A 10,580-nucleotide genomic window follows, 5' to 3' on the forward strand; every position below is an offset into this window, starting at 1 on the left:
GGCTCTCGGGCGGGAGTTGAGAACGCAGGGAGTTGCCTAGCAACAGCGTCCTAGGCTGAGGATGGGCCCCACGGTGGTCGCCTCAGCCCCCGCCCCAGAGTACTTTCCTTCTGTTTTCAGAGCACATTCCCTCCTCCCTAGCTGTGGGAACAGAACATTCAAATCCCCAAATACCTTGATTTAGTCTTGCATAAAACTGAAAGCAAAAACCCCAAATCCCTATACACGTGTGTATTGGAGAATATATATAGTCCTGTAACCTCCGGATCAGAAGGAACAAAGAGAGCACAAAGGTGGAGAAAATGTTGTATTTAAATTTACATTTAAATAGGCTCTGTACTCTATTAGTTTCACTGACAAGCGGCAAAAGGTTTCTGGAGATATAGTCACAGGTTCTTCTTGAGTTATTTATTCTTGGAATATTCGTTCAACGTCAAAAATTTCCCGGAATGTAACTGTTGACCGTGAAGCCTGTAAAATGTTGTACTGTTCATTTCATGTATAGAATACATTTGTCACAGGGAATGGGATTTGCTCACACAATAGTAAATGCACTCTATTAATCACAGCCATAGCTATATTAATCAGGTACTCTTTTATTAGTGTTGGAAACGCCTCAGACTCCATGGGGTCTAGTTCTTCTCCTTGAGAATATTGCCTACTAAGAAAAAATGGTGCCTGTGGAATTTAAACACTACAAGAAGCCAGATTTCTTTGACATCTACCCCTATGCTCACTCCACTCGTTTATTCACTGAATGTTTATTACATACCTACTATGTAGCCCTATACTTATTATATGCCTGCTTGTTAGGCGCTGTTATGAGCAAATGCAGACCCTTTTCTGCTATCTTTGAGATTACAGTCTGGTGAAAGCATTAGACGAATAATCACACTTGAGTGTGTAATTGCAAACTGAGATAAACGCTGTGATGGAAAGAAATAGGGATTCTCAATGGTTGTAACTAGAACTTTAGTTTACTCACAGGCAAAGTGGGTTATTCCAATTCCCACTTTATAAGACTGTATGAAATTAGAAATGAAGACATAAAGTCTGTCAAATAATGGATACCCAACAAATGTTCATTCTTATTCCTTTCCCTCCAATATAGATCCTAATACTATGAAAATTTAAGAAGAATCATATTAATTAGATGATTAAGATAACCAAGCTTAGGGGAAAATGTTGGTTTAGAGGTGAGTGGCAGTACCTCAAGTGGGTAGTGGACTTTAGCCAAAAGATGTATTCAGTGACTTGTGTATTAAGTGTTTAATGAGTGTTTTTTATGCACTTGATTTTGTGGAGAGTAGAGAGTAAGGTAGACAAAATCCTTGTGCTTAGGGAGCTCATGGCCTATTAGGGAATATGAGCAATAAACAAACGATAATATATAGTGTTTGATGAGTATTTTTGATAGAGGAGCAAGTTAATTTTATGAAGAAAGATTCTTGTAGGGAGGCAGGTGCTCAGGACTTGGTGACTTCTTATTTAGATGTTTGCTTTACATAATAGGTAACATCTATTGTGTGCCTACCATGTGCTGAATCCTTTACACATATCATCTCATTTAATCCTCACAACCCTATTGAGAGGTGACAGCGTGCTGGCAGCCCTCGCAGCCCTTGCTCACTCTCGGTGCCTCCTCGGCCTCGGCGCCCATTCTGGCCGCGCTTGAAGAGCCCTTCAGCCCGCCGCTGCACCATGGAAGCCCTTCTCTGGGCTGGCTGAGGCTGGAGCCGGCTCCCTCCGCTTGCGGGGAGGTGTGGAGGGAGAGGCACGAGCGGGAACCGGGGCTGCGTGTGGCGCTTTCGGGCCAGCTAGAGTTCCGGGTGGGCGTGGGCCTGGCGGGCCCCGCACTCGGAGCGGCCGGCCCACTCTGCTGGCCCCAGGCGTGAGAGGCTTAGCACCCAGGCCAGCAGCTGCGGAGGGTGCGCCAGGTCCCCCAGCAGTGCTGGCCCACCGGCGCTGCACTCGATTTCTCACCGGGCCTTAGCTGCCTCCCCGTGGGGCAGGGCTCGGGACCTGCAGCCAGCCATGCCCGAGTCTCTCCGCCCCACCAACCCCCCTCCCTCCGGCTCCTGCGCGGCCTGAGCCTTCCTGACGAGCGCCGCCCCCTGCTCCAAGGTGCCTGGTCCCATCGACCGCCCAAGGGCTGAGGAGTGCCGGTGCACGGTGCGGGACTGGCGGGCAGCTCCACCTGCGGCCCGGTGGAAGATCCACTGGGTGAGGCCAGCTGGGCTCCTGAGTCTAGCGGGGACTTGGAGAACCTTCGTGTCTAGCTAAGGGATTGTGGGTGCACCAATCAGCACTCTATGTCTAGCTCAAGGTTTGTGAACACACCAATCAGCACCCTGTGTCTAGCTCAGGGTTTGTGGATGCACCAATCAGCACTCTGTATCTAGCTAATCTGGTGGGGACTTGGAGAATCTTTATGTCTAGCTAAGGGATTGTGAATACACCAATCAGCACTCTGTATCTAGCTCAAGGTTTGTAAACACACCAATCAGCACCCTGTGTCTAGCTCGGGGTTTGTGGATGCACCAATCCACACTCTGTATCTAGCGGGGACTTGGAGAATCTTTATGTCTAGCTAAGGGATTGTGAATGCACCAATTGGCACTCTGTATCTAGCTCAAGGTTTGTAAATGCACCAATCAGCACTCTATCTAGCTCAGGGTTTGTAAATACACCAATGGACACTCTGTATCTAGCTAATCTAGTGGGGACGTGGAGAACTTTTGTGTCTAGCTCAGGGATTGTAAACGCCCCAATCAGCACCCTGTCAAAACGGATCAATCAGCTGTCTGTAAAACAGACCAATCGGCTCTCTGTAAAATGGACCAATCAGCAGGATGTGGGTGGGGCCAGATAAGAGAATAAAAGCAGGCTGCCTGAGCCAGCAGTGGCATCCCACTCGGGTTGCCTTCCACTCCGTGGGAGTTGTGTTCTTCCGCACTTTGCTATAAATCTTGCTACTGCTTTTTGGGTCCACTGAGCTGCAACACTCACCGGGAAGGTCTGCAGGTTCACTCCTGAAGTCATTGACACCACGAACCCACCGGGAGAAACAAACAACTCCAGACGCGCCACCTTAAGAGCTGTAACACTCACCTGGAAGGCCTGTAGCTTCACTCCTGAGCCAGCGAGCCCACGAACCCCCCAGAAGGAAAAAACTCCGAACACATGTGAACATCAGAAGGAACAAACTCCGGACACGTCGTCTTTAAGAACTGTAACACTCACCATGAGGGTCCGCGGCTTCATTCTTGAAGTCAGTGAGACCAAGAACCCACCAATTCTGGACACACTGTAATATGTGTACTATATTCCTATTTTACAAATGAGACAATTGAGGCCAGTTAATTTGCTTGTCCCACAGAGATTATGTGGCATGGCCAGACTCACTGAACCTGTGCGGCCTGATGCCCAAAATGCTATTTTAACCACGAGTGATACTGTCTTCTGGGATAAGAGGTTCCCTTCCAAATCAGGGGGTACCTGATTGGTGTAAAAGCCTGTAACCCTTCAGAGATGAGCACCAAAGTTTGACCAGGAGATAAATTGAAAATCTGCTACAGTGGAGGCCATCTGATTTCTGTCAGATGGATCTTTAAGCTCACTGGCTGTTAAAATTTGGTGTACAGTGGGTTACCCCTTACTGTAAGGGAAGAAAGGTATAGTTTAATGTGTGGCCAGTACTAAAGAACGATGTGTGTTTCCTAGAACATATGAGTAGGCCTTGTGGTTTACAGGACAGCCAAGACAGGGCAATGAGCAATTCTACTCAAACAGCAAACTGGAGGGGGCAGCATTTGGTGCTCAGCAAATACCTGTTGAATGAAGAAAAAAAAAGAAGAAAGAGTAAATTCAATACCATAGTCAATAGTGGAGGAATTTTTTTGAGATATCAATCTGGTTTTATTTTAATCTGGTATTTTTCTTAGTATTTCAGACTGCTTTATAGGATGAAGCCAGATACGTTCCGGGTAATGAAGTGGTGATTTAAAAGTGTCTAAGCAATGGGCTCAGGAATATCCCAGGAGAGAGAACCAGAGGGTCTATGATAAAGAAAACATGTAGTTTTTTTTTTTTTTTTTAAGTACAAGATTACTGCAGAGAATCAGAAAGTAGGATCAGAAGGCAATCTTGAGTAAAACCCTTCCATTTTGACAATGCAGAGCATAATATAGCCTCAAAATTTTGATTTTTAAAAATTAATTTTTTTAGAGACAGTCTCATTCTGTCAAGGCGATCAAGCCTTGACCACCTGGGCTCAAGTGATCCTCCCACCTCGGCCTCCTGAGTAGCTGGGACTACAGGCATGTGCTACCATGCCGGGCTCTTTTGGGTAATTTTTGTAGAGACAGGGTTTCATCATGTTGCACAGGCTGGTCTCAAACTCCTGGGCTCAAGTCATCCTCCCTCTCGGCCTCCCAAAGTGTTGGGATTACAGGTGTGAGCCACTGCACCCTGCTGAATCTCACTTTTGTATTGGTGATGAGCGGCTGGCCTAAAGACCTATTCTATTTTTTTTTTTTTTTTTTGAGACCGAGTCTCGCTCTGTCGCCCAGACTAGAGTGCAGTGGCACAATCTGTGCTCACTGCAACCTCCACGTTTCAAGCAATTCTCCTGCCTCAGCCTCCCGAGTAGCTGGGAGTACAGGCGCCCGCCCCACACCCTGCTAATTTTTGTAGTTTTAGTAGAGACAGGGTTTCACCATATTGGCCAGGCTGGTCTGGAACTCCTGACCATGTGATCCACCCGCCTTGGCCTCCCAGAGTGCTGGGATTACAGGCGTAAGCCACCGCGCCCGGCCCATGAAGACCTATTCTAAACGCCAACAGCACTCAGATGCAGCCTGAGTTTGCAAAAACACTTTCAGGAATACTTTGCATATCATCTGACACAACCCAGGAGAGGAGAAACCTAGTACTTAAGAGTGGCAGCTTTGGTGATAGAAGTCAGAATAGAGGTTAACTCTGGGGGCATAGACTGGGGAGGAGCTTGAAGGAACTTTCGGGAAGATGGAAATGTTCTATATCTTGATCCCATAGTGGTTACATGGAATATGTACACAGGTAAACGTTTATAGAGTCATGGGTTTAAAATTGTGCATTTTACTATATGTAAAGTATACATCAATAAAAATTTAATTAAAAGAACAAAATGAAGATTTTGAAATCAAAATGATTTGGGTTCAAATCATGGCTCTGTCCCTTAATTTAGCTTTGTGAGTTTGGGTCTTCTTTCATACATTTGATATGTATTGAGTACCTCCTAGGTTTACCATGCTAGACACAAAGGACACAGCAGTGAACAAGAAAGAGATGGTTCGTGCTTTCACAGAGCTTCAACCAAGCCACAGGTACCTGTCTTGACAATAGGGATAATAAGACCTTCCTCATGAGGTCATTGTAAGGATTAACTGAAATCATGCATGTAAAGTTCCTGGAATATAGTTGATGCTCAAAAGCAAACAAATAAACCCAAACATTTTATACAGTGTGAGGAACCTGATGCTTAGGTTAAGTGACTTATCTAAAGCCATACATTTACTAAGAAGTCAAGTCGAAACCAGAACTTAGAACCCAAGTCTTAATTCAAAGTCCTATAATTTTTCAATTACAACCACATTTTCCTGTTATATCTTTCATTTGTGTGAAAGGAAAGCACTTTACATCTTGTGTACTATAGCTAATGTTTACAAAGATCCCTGAATGACACTGAGGTAGAGTTGTCAGATTTAATAAATACGAGTAAAATAAACTAAACATTTTGGGCCTGCTATGGTGCCTCATTCATTTAATTCTAGCACTTTGGGAGGCCAAGGCAGGAGAACTGGTTAAGGCCAGGAGTTTGAGGCCAGCCTGAGCAAGATAGAGGGACCCCTGGCTCTACAAAACATGAAAAAACTAGCTGGGTATGGTGGTATGCACCTGTAGTCCCAGCTACTCAGGAGGCTGAGATGGGAGGATTGCTTGAGCCTGGGAGGTTGGGGCTGCAGTGAGCCATGATCGCGCAACTGCACTGCAGCCTGAGTGACAGAGTGAGAACCTGTCTCAAAAGAAAGAAATAAACAAAAATTACGCTTTTTAAAAAGTATGCCCCATGCAATATTTTGGACATTTATACTAAAAAATTAGTCATTGTTTTTCTAAAATTAAAATGTAACTGGATGTCCTATATTTTATCTGGCAACTCTACACTGAAAGAATCATTGAATTTTAAATAGATGGTTCTTCATTAGAAGTGATCTTAGTTTCTAAAAGATTCACGTAAAGAAAAAGACTGAAAAACATTTAGAGGTTGAGGTGCTTGTTTCTTTTCTTTTCTTTTTCTTGTTTTTGAGTCAGGGTCTCCATCTGTCACCCAGGCTGGAATGCAATGACATGCTCAGGGCTCACTGCAGCCTCAACCTCCTGGGCGCAGGCGATCCTCCCATCTCAGCCTCTCAAGTAGCTGGGACCACAGGCACACACCACTAGTCCTGGCTAATTTTTGTATTTTTTGTAGAGACGCAGTTTCATCATGTTGCCTAGGCTGGTCTCACACTCCTGGGCTCAAGTAAGCCTGCCTCCTTGGCCTCCCAACATGTTGGGATTATAGGTGTGAGCCACTGCACCTGGCCTGGTATCTCTTAATTTAATTTTTTAATTATTATTTTTCTGGTTACATATACAGGGACAGAGATTCTGTGATCCAACTTCATCTTGCCATCTTTACCCAGAACTTTCACATTACCTCATTTACTCTACACAGCAACCCTGTGTGATGAATGCTAAATGATTTAAACTTTAAACGTTCCTTAACATTTCAAACATACATAAAATACATACCTTTCTACTCACCACTGTGATTAAACAAATGTAAATGCTTTTGCTAACTTGCTTTAGAAATGAAGTGATATAAAAACAGCTGGCTGGGCGCGGTGGCTCACACCTGTAATCCCAGCAGTTTGGGAGGTCAAGGCAGGTAGATCACCTGAGGTCAGGAGTTCGAGACCAGCCTGGCCAAAATGATGAAACCCTGTCTCTACTAAAAATACAAAAATTAGCTGGGCATGGTGGCACCTGCCTGTAATCCCAGCTACTCGGGAGGCTGAGGCAGGATAATTGCTTGAACCCGGGAGGTGGAGGTTGCAGTGAGCCAAGATTGTGCCATTGTGCTCCAGCCTGGGCAACAATAGCGAAACTCTGTCTCAAACAAACAAACAACAACAACAAAAACAGCTAAGATCTTTCTATCACCCTCATCTCTCTCCAGGTAATCACTCCCCTGAAATACATTCCCATGTATATTTCGTACTTTAATTTTATTTTATTTTTAACAGACAGAGTCTCACTCTGTTGCTCAGGTAGTTCAGTGGTGCTATTGCTCACTGCAGCCTCAAACTCCTGGGCTCAAGCAATCCTCCTGCTGCAGCTGCCCAAGTAGCTAGGACTACAGGTACCACCACCATGCCTGGCTAATTTTAAAAATTGTTTTTTTGTAGAGACAGGGTCTTGCTATGTTGCCCAGGCTGGCCTCAAACTCCTGGTCACAAGGGATCCTCTCACCTTGACTTCCCAAAGCACTGGAATTACAGGCATGAGCCCAGTCATAGAGTGCCCAGCCTATATTTTTTACTTTTATCATAAAAGATATATCCATAAACTGTATAGCATTGTTTAATAGTGTTTAGATACAGTTTATGTATCCTTTTATGACTTTTTTTAACTGTACTAGGTTTTTAAGATTTAAGTGTGTTGAAACATGTAACTAGTTTACTCGTTCTTAAAGTGTAGTCCCTGGACTAGCAGCATCAGCAACATCTGAGAATTTGTTAGAAATGCAAATTTCCACTGAATAACTCAGAAACCCTAGGGGTAGGACCCAGTCATCTGTCCTTTACCAAGCCCTTCTGATGATTTCGATATACCCTGAAGTTTGAGAACTACTGATCTAATTTATTTATTTGTTTTCTAGTATTATACTGTATGAATCAGCCACAGTTTATGTATCTGTACTAGATAAACCTAAGGAAGTTAGGTTTTTGTTTTGTTTTGATTTTTGTGATTGTTGTTGTTGTTTTTGAGATGGAGTTTCGCTCCGTTGCCCAGGCTGGAGTACAGTGACGCGATCTCAGCTGCAATCTCTGCCTCCTGGGTTTAAGTGATTCTCCCGCCTCAGCCTCTTGAGTAGCTGGGATTAAAGGCAGCTGCCACCACGCCAAGCTAATTTTTCTATTTTTAGTGGAGGTGGGGTTTCACCATGTTAGCCAGGCTGGTCTCGAATTCCTGACCTCAAGTGATCCGCCCACCTTGGCCTCCCAAAGTGCTAGGATTACAGGTGTGAGCCACTGCGCCCGGCCCTGCTTCTTTTTACAAATGGTGCTGCGTTGAACCTGCTAGTGTGTATCTCCTTGGGTACCCATTTCAGAGCTTTCCAGGATACTCATTTAGGAGTGGAATTGCTATCTTTGTAGTAGATCACATTTTAAACTTTACAAGATTTAGCAAGATTACTCGCCAAAGAAGTATTATTTAAAGAAGTATATTCCTGCCAGCAGTGTATAAGTACCATTTGTAAATTTCCTTGCCAACTTTTGATATTTTCAGACTTTATTCATTTATTTATTTTTGACTACGATGATGGCTGTGAATGATGTATTTGTGGATTTCATTTTAATTTTCTTGAATTCAGCGATATTCAGCACCTTATCCTACAGCTCTCCAGGTTTCTTTCTTTGTGAATTGCCTGTTCACATTTCTGGCCCATTTTTCTATTAGGTTTACCTATGGTTTTAAAAAATTAGTTCATAGGAGTTCTTTACGTATTCTGGATACTGATCTTGTGTCCGGGTTGGGTCTTCTCTCTGTGGTTTGTCATTTTACTTTGTCAATGGTGTCTTGTCATTCAAAAGTTTTAAATTTTAATTGAAATGTTTCAACATTCCCCTTTATGGTTCGTATGTAGTGTCTTGTTGAAGAACGCCTTTCCCAGTGTCATGTAGATAGTCTCCTTGGTAAATACTACCATGATGTCAGTTTGGTAGATGAGTCAACTGAGGCACTGAGAGCTTAAATGACATGCTCAGGGTCACAGACCACTGGAGATGAGAGACTTGAGCTCTTGGTCCCTGGGTTGCACTGCACTCCACGGTTCCAGAACTTTTTGCCATCCTATTCTGCTGCTTGTTTCATGAGAACTCTTGTCAGCCTTTTTCCGTAGGTAGAGAGGGTGTGCAGAGCTCAGAAAGGATGCAGGTTTGGTGCAGTTTTTATTTACTCCATAATGAAGCACCTGGCTCTAGACTTTAGGATTTTTAAAAAGATTTAAATTATTTAAAACAACTTCAGATTTATAGAAAAGTTTCAAAAAATAGTATAAAGAATTATCGGCCCAGCATACTGGCTTACGCCTGTAATTTCAGCACTTTGGGAGGCGGAGGTGGGTGGATCACTTGAAACCAGGAGTTTGAAATCACACTGGACAACAAAGTGAGACCCCATATCTACAAAACAAACAAAAAAATTACCCAGGTGTTGCTTCCGCTTGGCTGTTTTCCTGCACAGGAGGGCCGTAGGCACCCATGGCTCCCAGCCGGAATGGCATGATCTTGAAGCCCCACTTTCACAAGGACTGGCAGCGGCGCGTGGCCACGTGGTTCAACCAGCCGACGCGGAAGATCCGCAGACTCAGGGCCTTGCAAGCCAAGGCGCACCGCATCGGCCCGCGTCACGCATCGGGGCCCATCCGGCCCATCGTGCGCTGCACACCACCCTCCCTCCCCGCCCCCGTGGTTCTGTACCACACGGAGGCGCCCGTCGGCCGCGGCTTCAGCCTGGAGGAGCTCAGGGTGGCCGGCATTCACAAGAACGTGGCCCAGATCGTTGGCATTGCTGTGGATCCGAGGAGGCGGAACAAGTCCATTGCTGTCCCTGCAGGCCAACGTGCAGCGGCTGAAGGAGTACCTCTCCAAACTCATCTTCTTCCTCAGGAAGCCCTCGGACCCACAAGAAGGGAGACAGTTCTGCTGAAGAACTGAAACTGGCCACTCAGCTGACAGGACCGGTCATGCCCACCCGGAATGTCTATAAGAAGGAGAAAGCTCGAATCGTCACTGAGGAGGAGAAGAATGTCAAAGCCTTTGCTAGTCTCTGCATGGCCCGTGCCAACGCCCGGCTTTTCGGCATACGGGCAAAAAGAGCCAAGGAAGCTGTAGAACAGAATGTTGAAAAGAAAAAATAAAGCCCTTTTGGGGACTTGAGACAAAAGAGAAAAAAAAATTACCCAAGTTTAGTGGTGCGTACCTGCAGTCCCAGCTGCTCGGGGAGGCTGAAGCAGGAGAATTGCTTGAGCCCAGGAAATTGAGGCTGGACTGAGCCACGATTGCACCACTGTACTCCAGCCGGGGTGACAGAGTGAGACCCTGTCGAGAGAGAAAAAGAGAGGGAGAGGGAGAGGGGAAGAGAGAGAGAGAGAAAGTAAGAAAGAGAGAAAGAGAGAGAGAAAAAGAAAGAAAGAATTTCTGGGCCAGGCGCAGTGGCTCACGCCTGTAATCTCAGCACTTTGGGAGACCGAGGTGGGCAGATTACAA

General features: G+C 45.2%; 1 pseudogene; it reads left to right on the plus strand.

Annotated features, from left to right (window-relative positions):
• The first annotated feature begins 9,562 nt into the window (after positions 1 to 9,562).
• On the plus strand, positions 9,563 to 10,243 carry LOC469959 (large ribosomal subunit protein eL13-like; annotated as a pseudogene).
• The last annotated feature ends 337 nt before the right edge of the window (positions 10,244 to 10,580 follow it).

Source organism: Pan troglodytes, chromosome 21 (genome assembly GCF_028858775.2).
Source record: "Pan troglodytes isolate AG18354 chromosome 21, NHGRI_mPanTro3-v2.0_pri, whole genome shotgun sequence".
Lineage (NCBI taxonomy): Eukaryota > Metazoa > Chordata > Mammalia > Primates > Hominidae > Pan > Pan troglodytes.